The following is a 20,430-nucleotide window of genomic DNA, read 5'->3' as shown; positions in this document are numbered from 1 at the left end:
CCATGTTGATAAGATTATCAAAGAATTTTTTCTCAACGTGCATGAAGTCAACGTTGTGGCGAAGAAGAAGGTTTTTCCAATACGGCAATTCACAAAAGATACTCTTCTTCACCCAATTGTGATCTTTTCCGTAGCCTTCTATGTTGCTTGCAGGTTTCTCGTGTCCATTTCCTCCACATTCAACAGTTTTCTTCAGCCCTACGATGTTGTTGATTCTTTCGTAGCAAATTTCTTCTCCCGTCAACCATGGTGGAGGATCGTCACTTATTGTCTTCCCCCTTCGAAACGCTTGGACATTTCTCCTGTAAGGATGCTCTTTAGGTAGAAACATTCGATGACAATCAAACCAGCTATGCTTCCTTCTGTGTTGCAACCAAAATGACTTTGTATCATCTAGACAATATGGACAACCTAAATGACCATGAGCCATCCAACCTGACATCATGCCATAAGCAGGAAAGTCATTAATTGTCCAAATTAATGCGGCTCGCATCGTGAATGTTTCCTTTCTCGAGATATCGTATGTTTCTGCCCCGTGACTCCACAAACTTTGTAATTCTTCAATTAACGGCTGCATATAGATATCAATGCTCTTCTTTGGATCTCTTGGGCCGGGCACTAAGACTGATAAAAAGAAATATTATCTTTTCATACACATCCCAGGAGGTAAGTTATACGGAGTAACAATTACTGGCCAGACCGAGTGTGCTTCACCACTCGTACCAACAGGGTTAAATCCATCTGTTGCTAAGCCTAGATATATATTCCGACTTTCTTCAGCGAAATTAGGATATACCTTGTTAAAATGCTTCCAAGCTGCTCCATCAGAAGGGTGATGCATTTCTCCTTCGGGCGACTCATGTTCTGCGTGCCATTGCATTTGTGATGCAGTCGCTTCAAGTTGGTACAACCGCTTCAACCTCTTCGTAATACGCATGTGAAAAATTCTTTGTTTTGGCCGCTTTTTCCCCTTTCCACGGTTCTGGTGATATCTATCTTTCCCACAAAACCGACACACCACCAACACTTTATCTTCCTTCCAAAATAACATGCAGTTATCCTCACAAATATCAATCTTCACAGCAGGGAGACCAAGCGCCTTTGTCAACTTCTTCATCTCATAATATGATCCAGGAGCTTTGTTTGGCTGTGGCAGAACATCTCTAAAAGTTTGTGATATCTCATCCAAACACGACTCCGGTAAATTATGATCGGTTTTTACTTTCATTAAACGTGACGCAAAGTATAACTGAGAAAACCTTCAACACATCCTTCGTATAATGGTTCATTTACGGTTTCAAATGCTTGAAACACGACATCTCTATATTGCTCTCCATTGGGTGCTTCCATCACATCCTCCAATTCTCCTCCCATAGCATTCGGAAAGTTCTCCTGGTATGTCTCTTCTTCCGTATGCAGTGTGTCTTCTCCCATAAATTGACCTCCCGTCGATGATTCGCCAACGTCATAGTAATTTTCTCCATGGCTTAGCCATAAATAATTATTACTTTTGAACTCGACTCGGTAAAGATGGCGAGATACGGTTCTCGAGTCACGTTGTTTTCGGTTTTGACATCTTGCACAAGGACATAACATGGTTTTCCCCTCTATAAAAGAAGTTTGATTGGAAGCAAATGGGATAAAAAAATCAACACCTTCCTTAAACTCACGAGAAACACAATTATTGATCGGATCAATGTGTCGATCCATCCACTCTCTTGAATAAAAATAATCAGACATTGATGAAATCTCGAATTTTGCCCCAACTCTCACGAATGAAAGCATTTTTATGTTTGATATCGAACTCGTTGTATGAAAGTGAAGTGCTCGCTTGTTTTTATATTAAACATCTTGCCACGTTTTAGCTACGGTTTGCTACGACATTTGCTAAGAAATCTACCACGAAATGCTACGAATTATGCTACGCAACTTGCTACGAAATGGAGTCGTAGCAAGTTCAAAATATCTTGAATTATTTGGCCTGCACATTGTCGGAACGATGGAACGTTACATTTAGAATAAGCCACGATCTTAGCTACTAAAACGTGTCGTGGCTTTTTCGTTTTGTTTTTATCCCCCGACACCTGCGTACGATTGACTGGTGGGACATTTTTTCAGTGGTTGGTACGAATTTGATACGGTTTTGTTTACCGTAGCTATATTTTCCACTTTAAAAAAAATAAAAACTAAACCTACGATTGAACCGAAGCAATTCATACCTAATTAACACACGAATTGACACGTTCTCAAATTGTAGCAAGTTGCCACATTACTTTCCGATGTAAAGTCGTAGCAAATATAAGCCATCGTAGCAAATTTGCTACGCTTTAACTTCGGTCTGCTACGTTTCTTTATTTGTAGCTAAACGTGGCAAAGTCGTAGCCTTTTTCTTGTTTGCTACGATTTTACCGTAGCAACTTCGTTGCTATTTCTGTTTTTTTACTAGTGTTGGTTTCAAGTTATATGTATTTTAGATAGTCCTCATGTCGAACCAATGGTTTCATGTTATAGTTTCTAAGCATATAATAATTAAAGAAAAGGAAAATAAAATTGTTAAGACAAATCATTTCACTACAATTTGGTCGATAGTGAAAGAAGCATTAAAAAAGAATATTTCAACTTCCAAGAGAATTAGATATTTCAGTTGTGGTGAATATTTAGTTATATAGGTGTTCACATCAATGTCCATATGTATGTTTATGTAAAATTAATAGTGATTGGTAAATAATAATATATAAAAATAATGTTAAGTAATAATAAATGACAATTTTTATTCAAAATAACACATGAAAGGTAAAATTCTTAAAATAAAATTAATGAAAAATAAAATATGCCTATACATTAGTGAATTCTCTTTCATATAAAGAAAATCAAATTGTTTCCGCACGGATCCGAGTATTTGGAGGTATTAGTGTCGATTCCATTCGTAGCCACTAGGATATTTGGTGTCTCGGATATCAGGAAAATTTTAGAATTTTCACGGATATCCGATTTGATCCATAAATAAAATAAAAAAATTAAAATAATAATATTTCATTACAAAATAAAATATTATTTAAAGTTTTAAATTCTAATACCTAATATAATAAATTTAATACATAAAAATATTGTAAAAATTATATAAACTATAATATATATATAACTTACATATACAATTCATTAAATATATGTGTATATATATATATATATATATATGCATATAATGGATCAAATCATATATACATTCCTAAAAATACTAGTATTTTTGATTTGCTTCGTTTTTTACACGTATTGCATTTTAGTATTTGATTTGTTTCATAGTGTTACGGATATCTGGATTTTTTGATTCAAATTAAAACGGATAACAAATCGAATAAAAAAAATTATGAATATTTAGCCTATCTGTAAATAATAAAAATAATATATGTATAACTGGACTTTTGATTCATTATCCGTTTTGATTCGAATCGAAAAATCTGGATAGTGTGAGTTTTACTAGAACCTTATATGTGAGTTTTATATTTAAAAACAAAACGTAAAGTACATAGTGTGAACACATTTATGTAGAGTTTGGTTGAGAATCTCTCTACACATGACACTTCAGCGTGCTCATTCTCAAATCGTTGTGAGGTTGTCACATGTCTATTATAGTGTGAACAAATTTATTATAATATTTTCTCCTTTAATGCATAAGGGATCTCTAGAAACATTAGTTGTTTTTGTATCCCTTTTCCCTCTTCTCACTAAGAATTAAGATCTTTATACTTTCTCTACTTTCTACTCCTGATATGGCAATGTAAAGTTGACCATGAATAAAAACCGGTTCTGGAAAATATATTTCAACATGAGATGAACTCTGACCTAGGTTAAAATAGATGTAAAACTTAAGATGTAAAACTTAAAGATATTAAACGTACTATTAGAAAGGGGGTTTGATTGATGCGTGTGACAGGTGTGAACAGATTGTATTTCCAACATAGAACCATGTATGTTCCTTTTGAAATACTAAAACTAATGCAAAAGATAGTAATTTCGTAAGATAAGCAAAAAACGTACATGCAAATGCTCAATTTATAGATAAAAGAATTGGAAACTCAGATTCGAACACCTGTAGTTGATAAGCATAGATGTTTGATAATGGAGAAGATAGAAAATATAAAACAGAGAGTAAACTAAAATATCAAAAATTATATAGGAGAAAAAAACCGTTTGAAATCATGTTCAACTGACTTTGAACATGGATTCTTAGAAAATTTAGGAAAGAGTCGCTGGATATAAAGGATGAGAATTTGTTTTAAATAGATTTTTCTTTTTGTTTTTATAAAGCATATTCCACATGTCAGATTTTGATTCGTTAGTTGATTTGTGTTTTAGTATATAAATTAGGCATGGGCATTCGGGGTTCCAATCGGGTTTTGGTTTTTCGGGTTTATTAAAATCAGCTACATTCGGGTTATATAAAAATTCGGTTCGGACCGGTTCGGGTTTTTGAAGATTGGATTCTTTGAATATTGGATCCTTTGAATTCAACTATTTAAAACCGTTACGGTTCAATTATTTAATCGTGTGATAAACTAAATCATCTCCATTCTGTCTTCTTTTGTAAGCTTCTTCGTTTTCTTCAAGTTTCGGGCTGCAGTAGCTTCTTGCGCCGGAGTCGGTTGCTCTTGTCATTGTTTTTTGTTTCTAGCCTGATTTTGTTCCTTTTCACCTTGCAATTTTGATTTAGATTGGATCCTTTTCTTTTTCCGGGATCTAATTGGCTTTTGGTATAGAGAAGACGGAGTCGCCGGATTCAGGTGGATCATCGGTGCGGTTCTGCTGCAAACGACTTTGGTTTAATCTCTCATCCAAGATCTAAAATTCAGATTTGGAGCTATTAGGGCCTTGTACTTCATGCAAGTCGGTTCTTTCTTTTCTCTGAAGTTTAGTTCGGTTTCTTCTCGAAACTATCCGGGTTGGATTGCTCGCTCCTTGGCGCTACCTTTCAGATTTAATCATTATCTCTTTGCAAGCTTAATACTAGGTGAGTTACATTCACGATTGTCGGCTCTACCGCTTTCCAGAGACCTAAACACTCTGTCTTGACGGAAGTGAAGCTTCAGTTCTTGGAATCAAAAGGTAGGTTTTAGGAGGAACTTGTTAACGATGGTTGGCTGGGGGCATCTTCGTTAAGTTTTGTTCTTTGTCTGTAAAGTTTTAACCAGTTATGTTTATAAGCTTTAAGTCCTTCTTTATGGATCTATTGTCTTTTCTGGTTGGGACCAAATCTGTATGACTTTAAATTCGGTTTGTAATCTAAGTTTCTGGGGAAATTTTGTCTTTCGCCAGCTTTATATCCGGGGATATACTTTCTTTCCGCCGGCCTCGTAATTTTCCTTTGTGTCTTGAGAAATTAGCATGTGTATACAAACATAACCTGCATATTTGCAAGCATAGATTTTTGGCTTTTTGAGTGACGTGTTTTTTTTTAATGGCCTTACTATCCCTATCATACTATATTGAAGCCTAATATGAAATAATATTTGCGAAAACCTTATATTCTCTTTAATGATTATGCGTGATGAGAGAGACGACGCTTCATCACTACAATCCATAAATTCTAATGGCAGAAATATCTATCTCATCTCTATCAATCCCTTTGGTTTCTCCGTAGCGTCGTTCCTTTTTCTCACAATCTCTTCGAGTTCTCACCTCCTTGATATTTCCTCAACCGACGTTCGACGGGTCCTCTAATCGGTCGTTCCTTCCTCGTTAGTCTGATTTTACGATGGTAAGCTTTGTCCTTCCTTTTATAATTTGAATTGAAGAAATTTCCAATATAAGGTCTAACAAATGCTTCTGGGTTTTTTTTTTTTTTGAACTTTACTTCTGGGTTTATTCCTCTGCTTTGTTTTCTGTTCGTCTTCAGTTTCCTAGGAATCTACACCTTTTGCTTAGTTCTTTTGTGGATTTTGTTTCAGATAAATACTTTTTTTCATTTCTGTCTGATGTTTTATTTGATCAGGTCTCTGAAGGTGTGTTAATCTCTGGAACCATCATTCAAATTCCCAGTCACGTACATCCCCAAAAGCACCGCCGCGAAGTACGTCTTTTACGAGAATCCGAGGAACATCGTGTGTGGACTTCTCCGGACAGTGGGCAAGAGCTGTGCCGCAAAAATAGTGCTTGTTCTTGGTGATTGTTTACGAGCAAACCCCATCATCATAGATATACTTAACTGCTAGACGGTTAATATATTTAATATCCTAACAATTCACTGTTAGACTGCTAACAATTTTAATAGCATATAAAAATTTATTATGTTCATGTATCTTTGAATTATATTGTGGCATTGTTAGCATGTTTTGTGACACTGTTAACATGTCAACTTATCTAGTAACATATAACATTGTTAGCATGTCTTGGCATTGATTCTTGACATACTCTTTTGGAGTATTGAATTATGTTCCATCTGTGAGAATGCAGGCATAAAGAGCTGTTTATGTTCGCCGTATGCGCTTTAAGTATCAAGGTTCTACTACACCTTGTAATGATAACATAACAACGTAACTGTTAACCTTCCCTTCTCACTGTGCTCTTCAACATCACTTTAATAACTTTTGTGATCAAGATTCTTTCTTTTCTTGTCCATAGCAAAATATTGAGCTTGTGTTGGTTCTATCTCTGAAGGGTTTCATTGCTTTGCAATTTTGGAGCAGAGGAGTTTCAACGAGCTTCTTCTTATCATGTTTTTTTGTTGCCAAGGATGTTTGGCTTCCTGTGATATATGTGAAGATCTTCTGAAGTAAAACATGCATCTTTTGGAACATGAGTTTTGCCATGTCGATCAGCATGCTTCGGTTGCATGCGCGGAGACACCTCGTGCTTGGTCGATCCACCTCGGGCTCCACATGTCAGTTCGCATGCTCCTGCTTCATGCACGGACACACCTCGAGCTTCTGGATACACTCAGCTTGTTTGATGGCTGACACCACGTTCTGATCCCATGCAACGAGTCACCTCGAGCTTCTCGGTCTATTTGGCATGCTTTCGGTCCTTCTGGCAATTTTCTGATCCACGATTAACCCCGAATATTTTTATGCTCCCGTTCAGATGCGTTTAATATTTTTAATAAACTCCAATCTGAACTCTGACCTTTGCGGTAAATATTTCTCGTTCCTTCGGCTTCATCGAAAATTTCCATAATACCGAAATTAGGGTTTCGTCCAATTTCGGGTTTTCCCGTCGTGCTTTGATCCCGTCGTGCTTTGATCCCGTCGTGCTTGCCTCCCGTCCTGCTTAATTCCCGTCCTGATTCCAATGTCTTCGAAATAATATTCCGCGGATACAAAATTTCGCAGAAAACTTCGTGCTGAATAAACGTCATTCTTCCAAAACGTCGAGCTTTTAAACCGTCGTGCTTCCAAAAATATTCTGCTTCCAAAACATATGTCTGATCAATCTAAGACATCTTCTAACTTTGGTCGAGCAACTTATTCGACTCATAGTTCACTCACGATCACTTCTTAGCCCACCTCGTACTTCAAAACTTCTCGATCGATCCTTATCGCCTGCGACTCGACCACCAAGTTGATGCTCGACCAATCTTCGATTTTCTTCGAATCATGTCAAGTTTTATGCAATCAAAACTCAACATTCTTCCAAATATGTAGACTCCCAAAAGCTTGACTTCGGATTCTGACTTTTACTCTCTCGACCATTTTATCCCGAAGGGCGGGGTATTACATTCTCCGCCCCCCCCCCCCTCCTTAATAGAATTCGTCCTCGAATTCTTAGTTGCACAATTGCTCAGCTTCACGACTTTCTCCTCTTTGATGTGTTGTGATGACGATCACTTCTTTGATAACTCCGTCTTGTGGTTTTGGTCCTATGATGTGCTTCTTCGTCGGCTCGCCTTTCTTATCGTCTTTCGCTTTCTTTGGTCTCCATCCAGACTTCTGATTCTGAACTCGCCCTACTTTGATACATCCCAAAGCATTCCCTTGGTCTTGAGTCCTTTCTTTTCTTCTCGAATTCCCATGGCTCATCCATTCTCAATTTGTCTTCATAATCTCTTTATGTTGTTCACAACTGTTCCTTGAGTGTCCTCCTCAAGGTATCCACAATTGTCTTCATATCTCTTCACTGGAATGATCACTGAGTCGTCCTCTTGCTTTTACTCTGCCATGACACACTTATTGCCCATGATATTATCTTGTCCTTTCGATAGATATCATCCTTGTCCAGATTCCTCAAATCCTCTCGATCTTAGTTTTCCAAAATACTGATGAAGTCCTTTCCCAACGAAGTCTTGTTTCCTCCCATCTGTCCAGTCCATACCACAGCCCAGTTCTCTGAATCTGTCTCTCCTCTTTCGTTTTGGGTTTGGGTTTCGCCTCGAACTCCTTCCACTTTAAGGTTTTCATCCCTTAAAGTTCCGATCAATGAACACACTTACTCGCTGCAACTCAAAAGAACACTTCACACACAAGTTAGTAGACAATTAACCAAATAATCTACTAACCCAACAAATACTAACAACAACCTAATCGTAAAGCTAATCAAACAACCTAGCAATGCTAAACAGCAACCTAACAGTTCTAGATTCCACTATCTCCATCCTATTTCCTAAAACCACAAATCCTATTGCTGGACATGACCAGTTTCCCTAATGCCTTTTGTGACTCTTTTTGACTAGATAAAATATTTAAAAACCGATTAAATCATGAGTTCCAAAAGCATGGACGAAACCATGCTCTGATACCACCTCTGTAACACCCCCGAACCGTCCTAGACATATGGTCGACCAACCGGCCAACAATCAAACAAGAACAGGACCGATCGACCGTCGAACACCCAGGGTTAGAGATGAATGAGCCAACCGGCCAGCCAACAATCAAACAAGAACATGACTGACCGTCCAACCCAACACCATGGTCCGGAAGCGCTACGTGACGGGTTAGGGACGATCTGGTCAGAGTCAAAAAATTTACTCCACGACCTATACCAGTTCATCCACTAACTCGTCCCGCTGCGTCAAGGCACAAGACTTTGCAACCCGTACCTAGAGTTAGCGTTTTCCGTTAGATCGAGGCCTAAGGTTTTTCAACCCGTACAACGACCTAACGTTTTGTTAGACCGGACTAGTCAAATATGAGAGTACTCATGAAGCGCATATAAAAAAAATTACTTTATTGATTCAAGAAGTATTCATACATTGAAATAACAAGACTGGGCCCGGCCTAATGCCAAATCGAGTCAACTTAACACAATTTACAATACCGTTTACAAAAGGCATGAAAATCTACACCGGCGGTCCTAACGTCCAGCACCAAGCTATCCGATCATCCTTACCTAAGGCTACCTGCAAAAAGGACAACAGAGATGGATGAGTAACCTAACGTCACTCAGTAAGCTGGCGGCCTCTATCCGCAACCTAGACTCTGACCCGGACAACCCAAAATAACAATCAATCTAGCCTTAGCATGCAATCAAAGCTAATGTTAAACAATCGATCACAAATCAATAACCTCAATTATTATCTAATCAGACCGTTGCTAAGTTAGACAAGGCCTCCTGCCATGAATCTAACTTCGAGTAACGGGAATCTGCATGAAAAAATAATTCAACAACCAATCTTTAGTTTAATCACACCATTCACAATAACAAGACACTAATTAACTATGGCTCGAGTCTAACTCTTAACACCGTATTTTGGTGTTACAACTCACTCTAGGGTTTCACAACCCTCTACTCAAGGGTTTCACAACCCTCTACTCTACACGATACTCTAATTGGGCCCGACTAAATCATTCTTCCTCCACACAAGGGACACCGGCAATCCCTTCACTATTACACCACACAGGCGTAGGCGCTCGTGAATCACCCGGTCACGGTCCTCAATCGGAATCGCCGTGCCCCGGTCCTCTATCGGACTCGCCGGGGGCTGTCACATCCACGTGTGACACTCGGCCTCGGTGATCAACCAAGCTAAACCGAGCCTACCACTTTTCGGACCACGACCGGCTTAGTGGTACCAATTTGAGGAAGCAATGACCTGCCAAGAGTAGAACCACCACGAGGTTCTCAACTCTATCTCACACACTTGGGAGTTACCTAACACTCTACTAGTCTCAATTCCTAAAGAAAATACTTGGCTCTAGAATCCAAGTAAGATTCTCTGGCTAAACACGTACTCATGACTGACTCACTAGGATTCTAACACATAACCAAATAACCTAATTCTAACAACTCAACCAGTTAATCACCCCCTTACCAAGAGCTGGCTAACCTCAATCAACAAGATTAATTAAACGAGCAAGTATTAAACTAGTCTAACAAGCAATCTACTTAATCAAACCGTTTCCCAGATAGTTAGCCTCCTGCTATGAAACTATCTTTAAGGATAATGGGTACCTGCACTCAACCATATCAACATGCAATAATAGAAAACATGATGCATCCTAGCCCTAGTCCTAGCCAGGTTATTAACTCAGTCGTAATTCCATTTCATCTCAGCTTAGCCCTTGCTAAACTGAGTCCGGTTCCATAAATAAAATAACCCTAAGGACTCTATCACCAAGTAACGTGATCATTCTAATTTATATGCAGACTCGATCTATCCTAAATTCCAAGTGGAATTCAAACAAACCAACTCACAGTGTTCTAGGCGAGAAGCAGTTGGTTGATCGGAGCGGACTTGGCCAAAACCCAAGGACGATTTGATTGGACTGGACGGGACCGATTTCGACTTGGACAGAACCTCAGCTTGATCATGAAGAAACTGACAGGCCTTGACAAACTGATCTGGACTCAGACAGAACCTCCTTTAGCTTCTGGACAGTTCTTCGGACTTTCCGACGGAGTATCGAGCATAACTTCGACTGATCTGAACCCGTCGACCTGAACTAACTCCGGATAGCACTTCCACTTGATCATCAAAGTAACTAACTGGCCTTTGACGGAATGAACTGGACAGAGCTTCCGCCTCACAATCGTAGAGAATCATCGATTGGACGGAACTAGCCTTCTCGGTCTTCAGAATCAATCAAACTCTACATCAAACACTTTCTCTCTCTCTCTCTCTCTCTCTCTCTCTCTCTCTCTCTCTCTCTCTCTCTCTCTCTCTCTCTCTCTTCTCTATAGCCACGTTGACTTGATTCCCATCTGAGCTGATCTTCATTTGATTGAACTTCAGTTGGACAGAACCTTCCCTAGGCACTGACTCGAAATCAGTAGAGAACTGACCTCGAAAACTCTTTAAAACTCTCGAAATAGCTTGGAATCACATGCTTTCTTTTTCTACTTTTCTCTCACGGTTTTAAATTGGTTTGGACAGGTCTGGATGTGAAGAAATGAACTGGGGTCGTTGGGTACTTATAGGAGACACCAACCAATCAGCTTCAGGTTGGTGGCAGCCCGTGTGTCATTTTGCATGGCCCCAGACGCATGCGCGGCGGCACCTCGTGCTCCACATATCTGGCTGCATGTCTAAGCCTCATGCAGGACAACACACCTCCTCCCACATGTCAGGATGCATGCCTGGAGTGCATGCAAGACGCCACACCAGTACACACATGTCGATCAGCATGCTTCGGTTGCATGCGCGGAGACACCTCATGCTTGGTCGATCCACCTCGTGCTCCACATGTCAGTTCGCATGATCCTGTTTCATGCACGGACACAACTAGAGCTTCTGGATACACTCAGCTTGTTAGATGGCTGACACCACGTTCTGATCCCATGCAACGAGCCACCTCGAGCTTCTCGGTCTACTTGGCCTGATTTCGGTCCTTCCGGCAATTTTCTGATCCGCGATTAACCCCGAATATTTTTCTGCTCCCGTTCAGATGAGTTTAGTATTTTTAATAAACTCCAATCTGAACTCTGACCTTGGCGGTAAATATTTTCCGTTCCTTCGGCTTCATCGAAAACTTCCATAATACCGAAATTAGGGTTTCGTCCAATTTCGGGTTTTCCCGTCGTCCTTTGATCCCGTCGTGCTTGCTTCCCGTCCTGATTAATTCCCGTCCTGCTTCCAATGTCTTCGAAATAATATTTCGCTGATATGAAATTTTGCGGAAAACTTCGTGCTGAAGAAACGTCATTCTTCCAAAACGTCGAGCTTCTAAACCGTCGTGCTTCCAAAAATGTTCTGCTTCCAAAAATGTTCTGCTTCCAAAACATCCGTCTGATCAATCTAAGACATCTTCTAACTATGGTCGAGCAACTTATTCGACTCATGGTTCACTCACGATCGCTTCTTAGCTCACCTCGTACTTCAAAACTTCTCGATTGATCCTTATCGCCCGCGACTCGACCACCAAGTTGATGCTCGACCAATCTTCGATTTTCTTCGAATCATGTCAAGTTTTATGTAATCAAAACTCAACATTCTTACAAATATGTCGACTCCCAAAAGCTTGACTTCGGATTCTGACTTTTACTCTCTCGACCATTTTATCCCGAAGGGCGGGGTATTACAGTAAGTGATCAGGTTAGAGTTAGCATTAAGAGCCGGGATGAACGAAGACACAATAGTGTTGCTTATTTATGTTTAGCCTTGCGATTAACACCCTAGAACCCTAGACAAGCTAGCCGACTACTCAGCCATAACACAAGATGAACAAGACATGATAATTGAATAATGCTGCATATAAATCCAAAGATGAATCAATAGGGTTGAGGATGATCTTCTCTGTCAAGAAGAGGAGCCGTCTCCCTTACAATAGCAATTATCCAATAATAGGTTTAGGTCTCTTGCAAAACTAGCGTAGAAACAAAATAAAGATAAGGATGGCTTTTTATATGGATGTGCCATCGACATCAGAGGAGAGAATAGGTGATTAGGGTAAATCATTGAAAGATATGGAAACTTCCATAAATGTCGGGAACAATCGTCTGGCTGTTCCTGGTGGGATCAACCGACAGACTGCTCCGCTCGATTGTTCCGCGGGGAAAGACTCCAATTCTTGCTCCTTTCTTCACGTTTCTTCCTTCAGCTCTCCAGTCTACTCCAGACCTGAAATGACTCTAAAAAAATGGACTAACTCGATAAAACCTTGAAAACATGTTAAAAAACATATACACAATAATGTCAAAAACACCATATATCAACATGCTCGGTCTGTTGAGCCTTTTCTCTTGGCTTTTCCATGTTTTCTTTTAAAGTTATCCAAACTTCAGCTTGAGCTTCTCCCAACTTGATACGCACCTGAATAAACTCTAAGTTCTCTTATATGATCAAAATGAATATTATATAGATGATCCTATCCACAAGGGCCATGAATTAAAACAATGCAAAATCAAGAGACAGCATTATTCGGGGGAGGGGAGAGTTGCAATCATAGCGGGACGTATTATTTTGCACATCTTTTAAGTTGGATTCAAATTTCAACTTTTCCTATCATAAATAGAATAGATTATGAATTCGAACCTCCTAAAATAGATGTTAAGAGCATGATTAATGGGGTTTTTTATGGTGGGGTTCTTAGCGGAATATAAGAAACGGTTTCTTATATTTCGCTAAAAACCTCATCCTAAGAACCCTTCATTAATCATGCTCTAATACTAATAGCAGAAAACTGTTGAGTTTGGAATCCTGAACAGAGTGCTTATTGTTTCCATCGATTTGGATTATTCGTATTAAATGGATCAAACAATCTAATGAAAGTGCAGGACGAGAATTGAATCCACAATGGTGAATTCACAATCCAGTTGACTACATAATATACTTCTTTTTATCTGCAATTGTTTGTAAAGATCTTGAATAGAGTCCAAATAAAGAGATATGTGATTGTAAATTTATATTGGATTATTTACTCAGAGAATGAAAAGAAAAATAGAAAATGGATAGTGGATTTCTTTTCATTCTATTTTATAAATTTTAATAAATTAATTTTTTTCTGTTTTTAAACTTTTGTTTAGATCAAAAGACAAATGCTCCAACCTCGAGATCACAACATGTAGTATTAGTTTTGTCACAACAGTCACTCGATTCGTAAACCTCTGATATATGGTTAAATTCTTTCTAATTAAGCTAAACATATACTTTTAAGTAGAGTTAAAATAAAATTTGTCCAATCATACTCTACTTTTATTTTAAATAGAATAAATATAAAATACTAATTTTAAAATATTTTTTTGTTTTAAATAAAGTAAAGTTGAAATTAGTTGAAATAAAATACTATAAGTATATAAATTTTAAATAATGGTTATACATTATTCAAATTTTAATCATATTAGAATTTGAATATGACGCTTGTCTAATCCTAATTATCAGTTGTTTCACCCGGAAAAAAAAATGATGACCACCCTATATATATGTATCACTACAAGAAAACAGAAAGGATACCGAGGCAAAAAATTGTCGGAATTTCGTCGGAATAACGTTATTCCGACAAAATACCGACGAAACAAGTCCTCGGAAATAATTCCTCGGAATTTCTTCTTTCCTCAGAAATCCCTCGGAATTTTCCGACGGAATTCCGAGGAAACAAATTTCCGAAGAAATTCCGAGGATCACTAGTTTGTCGGAAATCTCCTCGGAATATACCGAGGGAGAACTTCGTCGGGATATTTCCTCGGAAGTTCATCGATCGATGCGTTTTCGGACATATATCCATCGATCGATCGGAATATAACGAGGGACATCTTCCTCGGAATATACCGAGGGAAACCTATCCTCGGTATATACCGAGGAACATGTCCCTCGGTATATCCCGAGGAACATGTCCCTCGGTATATCCCGAGGAACATGTCCCTCGGTATATTCCGAGGAACCGGTCCCTCGGTATATTCCGAGGATAGGTTTCCCTCGGTATATTCCGAGGAAGATGTCCCTCGGTATATTTCGAACGTTTTTTTATAAACAGATCGATCGATGGATTTATGTCCAAAAACGCATCGATCGATCGAGTAAAAAATATAATTAATTTCCTTGGAATGTAAAAAATATTAATTTTTTTAAAAAAATAAAATTTTTGAAATTTAATTTCGAAAATATAAAATTAAAATTAAAATTGAAATCATATTAATTAATATTCAAAGTTTCACAAATAAAAATAAAACATTCCGTGTTTTTGGAAAGAAAAAAAAACTACGGGTCTGGCACGTCCGGGAACACCTCGTTCGGGTACATCCTCTGCATCATCTCCATCATTTGCTGGTTCAGCCTCCTCTGTGCCTCATAGCCCGCCTGTTGAGCCGCCATCTGGGTCTCCAACAAAGATATGCGATCATCCTTGTCCTTCAACTGAGCCGTAAGTACTTCTGGATCAACAAAGGGCGGTGGTGCAGAAGAAGGAGGAACCGACCGGGTGCGACGACCCAAACCGACCAAACGTCCCTTCTTCTTTGGAACCGACTGAATAGAAAATAGCCAAATTTACAAATTTAAACCAAGAAATAAATGAATTGAACTTTAAAAAAAAAAGAACTTACGGATTCAACGATTTCGTTGATTCGAAACCGGGACAAGTTGGTCGAAGCCGTCGAAGCGTCATCCTAGGTTTGAAGCTGATACACTTTGTCTACCACCTGAGTTTGGACCAGGTCGACCAGGTCGACCACGTCCCTCACAAGACCGTCATCAATCTGGCCGGTCTTCTTGTTGGTATACGCCCTCCTCATTAGGGCGAGATCATCAACCGGCTCGCCATCATTTTCTTCCGCCTTGAAAAAAAACATAAATTAAAGAAACATTAGAAATTAGAAGAAATGCACAATAAATTAAAATTCTGAAACTCAAATAATTGAAGAAAAAGCGGTTGAACTTACCATGCGATCTCCCAGAGTGGCAATAGATTGAGCACCCAAGTTATGCTTGTAGATGCCCTTCCCTTTACGGTCGCTCCTGCGGTTGGTGGAGTTGGTGGAAGAAGTTTCTTTCGTCTCTTCCTTATCCCAATGCGCACACAACTCCTTCCAGACCGTGTCGTTCATCGACTTTGGGACCTTTTAATAAAAAAAAAAAGAAAATAGTTTAATAAATTAAAAAATAGTTTAATAAATTAAAAAATTGTTTAATAAATTAAATCGAACCTTATTGATTTCCCACTTCTTCTTCCACTCGTGGATCTGCTTCCCATAGTTGTCCATAACTTTATGGACGAAGTGGTGATAGATAAAGAGCGTCTCATCGGAATTCCAGTTGAACTCTTGCTAAAAAAAACACAATTAGTAGAAAATTTATATTAAAGATTAAAAATATAAGTAAAAAATTAGAATACGTACCGCAAACTGACGAAACCACAGAACCTGCTTGTCGGTAGGGAAGTGAGTGAAAGTCGGATGTCCCCTGTCGAGGGCCGAGTACATCATACGGTTGATCCATGCGCTGATCCCGTTCCCGGATCGGTTGAACCTAATAAAAAGAACAAACTGTTAATAATGAATCCAAATTTAAAGAAAAAAAAATGTTTAATTACCATGTTTGACCCCGTCCATGTGGATACAGAGTAAGATACGGAAGAAGGTCACGACCGGGCTGTTGAACCAACTCCGCAACACTCATCACTCCCGGAGGACCCGGAGGAGCAGGAGCGGATGCAGCAGCGAGAGCGAGAGGAGCAGGAGCGGGTGCAGCAGAGGGAGATGTAAGGTTGGAGCTGTGGGGCGAAGGAGAATCCTGAAAATGGCTGGAATCCCGAGACTGGCTCCCCGTACCACCACGACCACTACGCTGTCGAGGCCGGGTCTGATCATCATGAGACCTGTAAATTAAAAAAATATATTTAATAAATACAGAAATATATAAATTAATTTTTTTTTTAAATTCCAAATAATTTAATCACAAAAAAAGATTTATAGATATTAAAAATATTTAATAAATATATAAAAATAGTTCTAATAAACAAAAAATAGTTTTAATAAATAAAAAATAGTTTAATAATTACAAAAAATAATTTTAATAATATATATATATATATTAAAAATATTTTTAAATCCCAAATAATAGTTTTTAATTACAAAAAAGTTTCATAGATATTAAAAATTTTGTAAAATCCAAAAAATCAAATTTATATACAAAAAAGATTTTGTAAAATCCAAAAAATCGAATTTATATAGAAAAATTGTTTTATAAAGTACAAAAATCGATTTTATATACAAAAATCGATTTTATAAATACAAAAAAAAATAAAAAAATTCTAAATCAATTCAACAAAACAAATTATTCAACCAAATCACAATTCTAAACCTATTATACAACCAAATCACAATCCTAACCAATCACCCTAACAAAAATCTATCAAAACTACACAAAAACCTAACAAATAGAACCTAAGAGAGTGGGATAGGGTCCTTACATGATTTGTGTAAGAGAAGGGGGAGATCGCCGGAGATATCGTTGGATTTCAGGGGGAAATCACCGGAGAGAAGAGAGGAGTCGCGCAGAGGAAGAAGAGAGAAATGGGGAAGAAGAAGGGGCTCGTGGTTATAAAACCTAGGGTCCGACGGACATTATCCGTCGGAATTCCGTCGGAATTCTAATTTCAATTTTCGCGAAATATTTGCCCGGTAAAATGAAAATATTTCGACGAAATTCCGACGGATAGTAAAATATCCGTCGGAATTTCCTCGGAATTTTCCGAGAAAATACCGAGGAACTAGTGTTTGGGGTTTCAAAACATCAATTTTTTTTGCCGTATTTCATTTCTTATACAATTGTAATGCATACCATTGAGGATTCTTTGTATAGATGAGCATAAACCATGAAATAACAAATTTCAAAACTAATTGAAAGTATTTCCTTTACCGTTAATTAAAAGGTATAAGTGTTTCTCTTATGTTGTGGGATTTCGTTCATACAATCGGAAAAGTGTTAATTATACGGTAAGGAATAAATTTTTGACTTCATAATGAACGTAAGACTCTTAATAAGGGTTATATAGGTGTTATTCAAACCGCAAAACGTTGTTTTCGGTTTAAAAACCCTATTTCCTCGGAATTTCCTCGGATTATTCCGAGGGAATTCCGAGGAAACCCTCTTCTTCCTCGGAATTCCGTCGGAATATTCCAAGGAACTAGTGTTTGGGGTTTCAATACGTCAATTTTTTTTTTATAAATGGATCGAGCGATGTATATATATCCAAAAACGCATCGATCGATCACTAAGATAGACCAAAGCGTAACAATGTGATCGATCGATTAGATTATCCCATCGATCGATCGAGAATCTCAAGCGTTCCTCGGAATGTCCTTGGAAAATCTCGTACGTTTTTTTATAAACGAATCGATCGATGTATATATATCCAAAAACGCATCGATCGATCACTAAGATGGACCAAAGTGTAACAATGTGATCGATCGATTTGACTATCCCATCGATCGATCGAGAATCTCAAACGTTCCTCGGAATGTCCTCGGAAAATCTCGTACGTTTTTTTATAAACGGATCCATCGATGTATATATATCCAAAAACGCATCGATCGATCACTAAGATGGACCAAAGCGTAACAATGTGATCGATCGATTTGACTATCCCATCGATCGATCGAGAATCTCAAACGTTCCTCGGAATGTCCTCGGAAAATCGTGTAAGTTTTTTTTTAAACGCATCGATCGATCCATATTTGTACAAAAACGCATCGATCGATGTGTGTGTGGGAAACATAATTATAAGGCAAAACCCGAACTTTTTGGATCAAAACCTCAGAACTCTTATCCCCTCCGATTTCCCTATAATTCGACCCCCCCCCCCTTTTTCTCTCTCTATAATCATCCGATTTGAACAATTTTGGGCTCTATTCCCCTTGATTTTTCGAGCTCTACCTGATTCCTACACTCGTTTTCACCCTAAGACAGGTATACTCCGCGAATCTCCACATTCTGAAATCGTGTTCTTGAGCAATTTTTTGGGTTTTGTGAATTTCTTATTTCCGTGTTGATTCCTTGATCAAATATGCATGAAACAGATGTTTAAACATGGAATAGAACACAATTGTCTGTGATCAACGAGTTTGGAACAGGATTTGAGATGATTTAGGGATTGAGAACTTTTTTCAATTTGGTTTTTTTTATCACAACTCGATTTCGCCTTTCATTTTCATGTTGCTTTGAGTTCTTAATTGATTATAACCATGTTGAGAGCAATGATTCTATTTTGTAGAGAATGAAGCGCACGAAAACATCAGCAAAGAAGAACACACAAGAAGAGGGTTCGTCTCAGCGAGAGAAGCAAAGGCCAAAGAAGTGGGATAAGTCTGATACCACCCACTACAACAACATGAAGAAGGTAGCCGTTCCGGCTACACAACTAGCATGTCCTGAGACGATGACAATATTGGGAATCAAATCAGACATTGAAGGGCTGTTCCAGAACATGGGTCTAGGCCAACTATGCAACCTCAACGAACCCACTTATCCGGAGTTGGTACGCCAGTTCATAGCATCCGCATACGTCAGCCATCCCGATGATAGCCATCAGGAAGGTTTTCTGGCATTCGTAGTGCAGAAAGTATACTTTGAGGTATCTTTCACAGACCTCTGCGGACTATTTGGATTGAGTGCAGGGGAGAGGACATCTGGTCTTTATTGGACTTCAGAGCTGTTGAACTTCTGGGAAACGATTGGCACAGGGGTTTATAGATCTTCTCAGGCAAAGGAGTCACTTATCCGGAGCCCAGTACTGAGATATGCCACACGCCTCATTGGCTCATTGCTATACGGGACAACCACAGCCGCATCAGTCACGCAATGGGAGTTGTGCCTCCTGTACCAAGGTGTGAGGCATTTGCTACCGGCATTTGGAAACTCTACATTCCCACCTGCTACTGCCTTCAACATGGGAGCGGTGCTGGCCGCAAACTTAGCAGGATACAAGGGGAAAGTAACCAAATCCAAGAGCAGTGCATGTGGATTTGGTGCAGTGATTACTCGGATCCTTACACATGTGGGTGTAGACTGCGAGAACCATCAGGTAGCACTGGACAGATCGAACAACATTGCTTGGAACTACCTGGATGTCATTTCTCTAGTAAGTAAGGAGTTCATAGCTGGTCCCCACTCGAGGATCGATCGGGATGGTCCTTACGTCTACGTATTCCAGGACCGAGCGAAGAAAACACTCTACTGCCACCTGCCTCAGATCGGCCTGACTGCTCTACTTTCAGAGGCTGCAGTTGAGTTCCTACCCCCTGCTACCGCACTAGTAGACAAGCCATCCTTCTTCACGCCAAAATATCAGACCAAAGGCAAGGCCGTGGTTGATGAAGAAGGAGAAGATGAGGCTGCACAAGCCATTCCAGATGATTCACAACCCCATCAGCTACTCCCATCAGACTCCAGCCAGTACAAGCTGCAAGAGCTTCCACCGAACGCCACTTCGCGCCAGCAACAACATTGGAGAGATCAGAGCATAAAGACAAACAACGACATGCTACACAAGATCTGGGCTGCCATTTCACGTATCAGGCCGTGTCGTTGCCAAAAGGATGATGTAGTTCATCGGGTAAACTCTCCATCCAGCT

Source organism: Brassica napus, chromosome C2 (assembly GCF_020379485.1).
Source record: "Brassica napus cultivar Da-Ae chromosome C2, Da-Ae, whole genome shotgun sequence".
NCBI classification, from domain to species: domain Eukaryota; kingdom Viridiplantae; phylum Streptophyta; class Magnoliopsida; order Brassicales; family Brassicaceae; genus Brassica; species Brassica napus.
Note: the sequence above shows the minus strand (reverse complement) of the source record.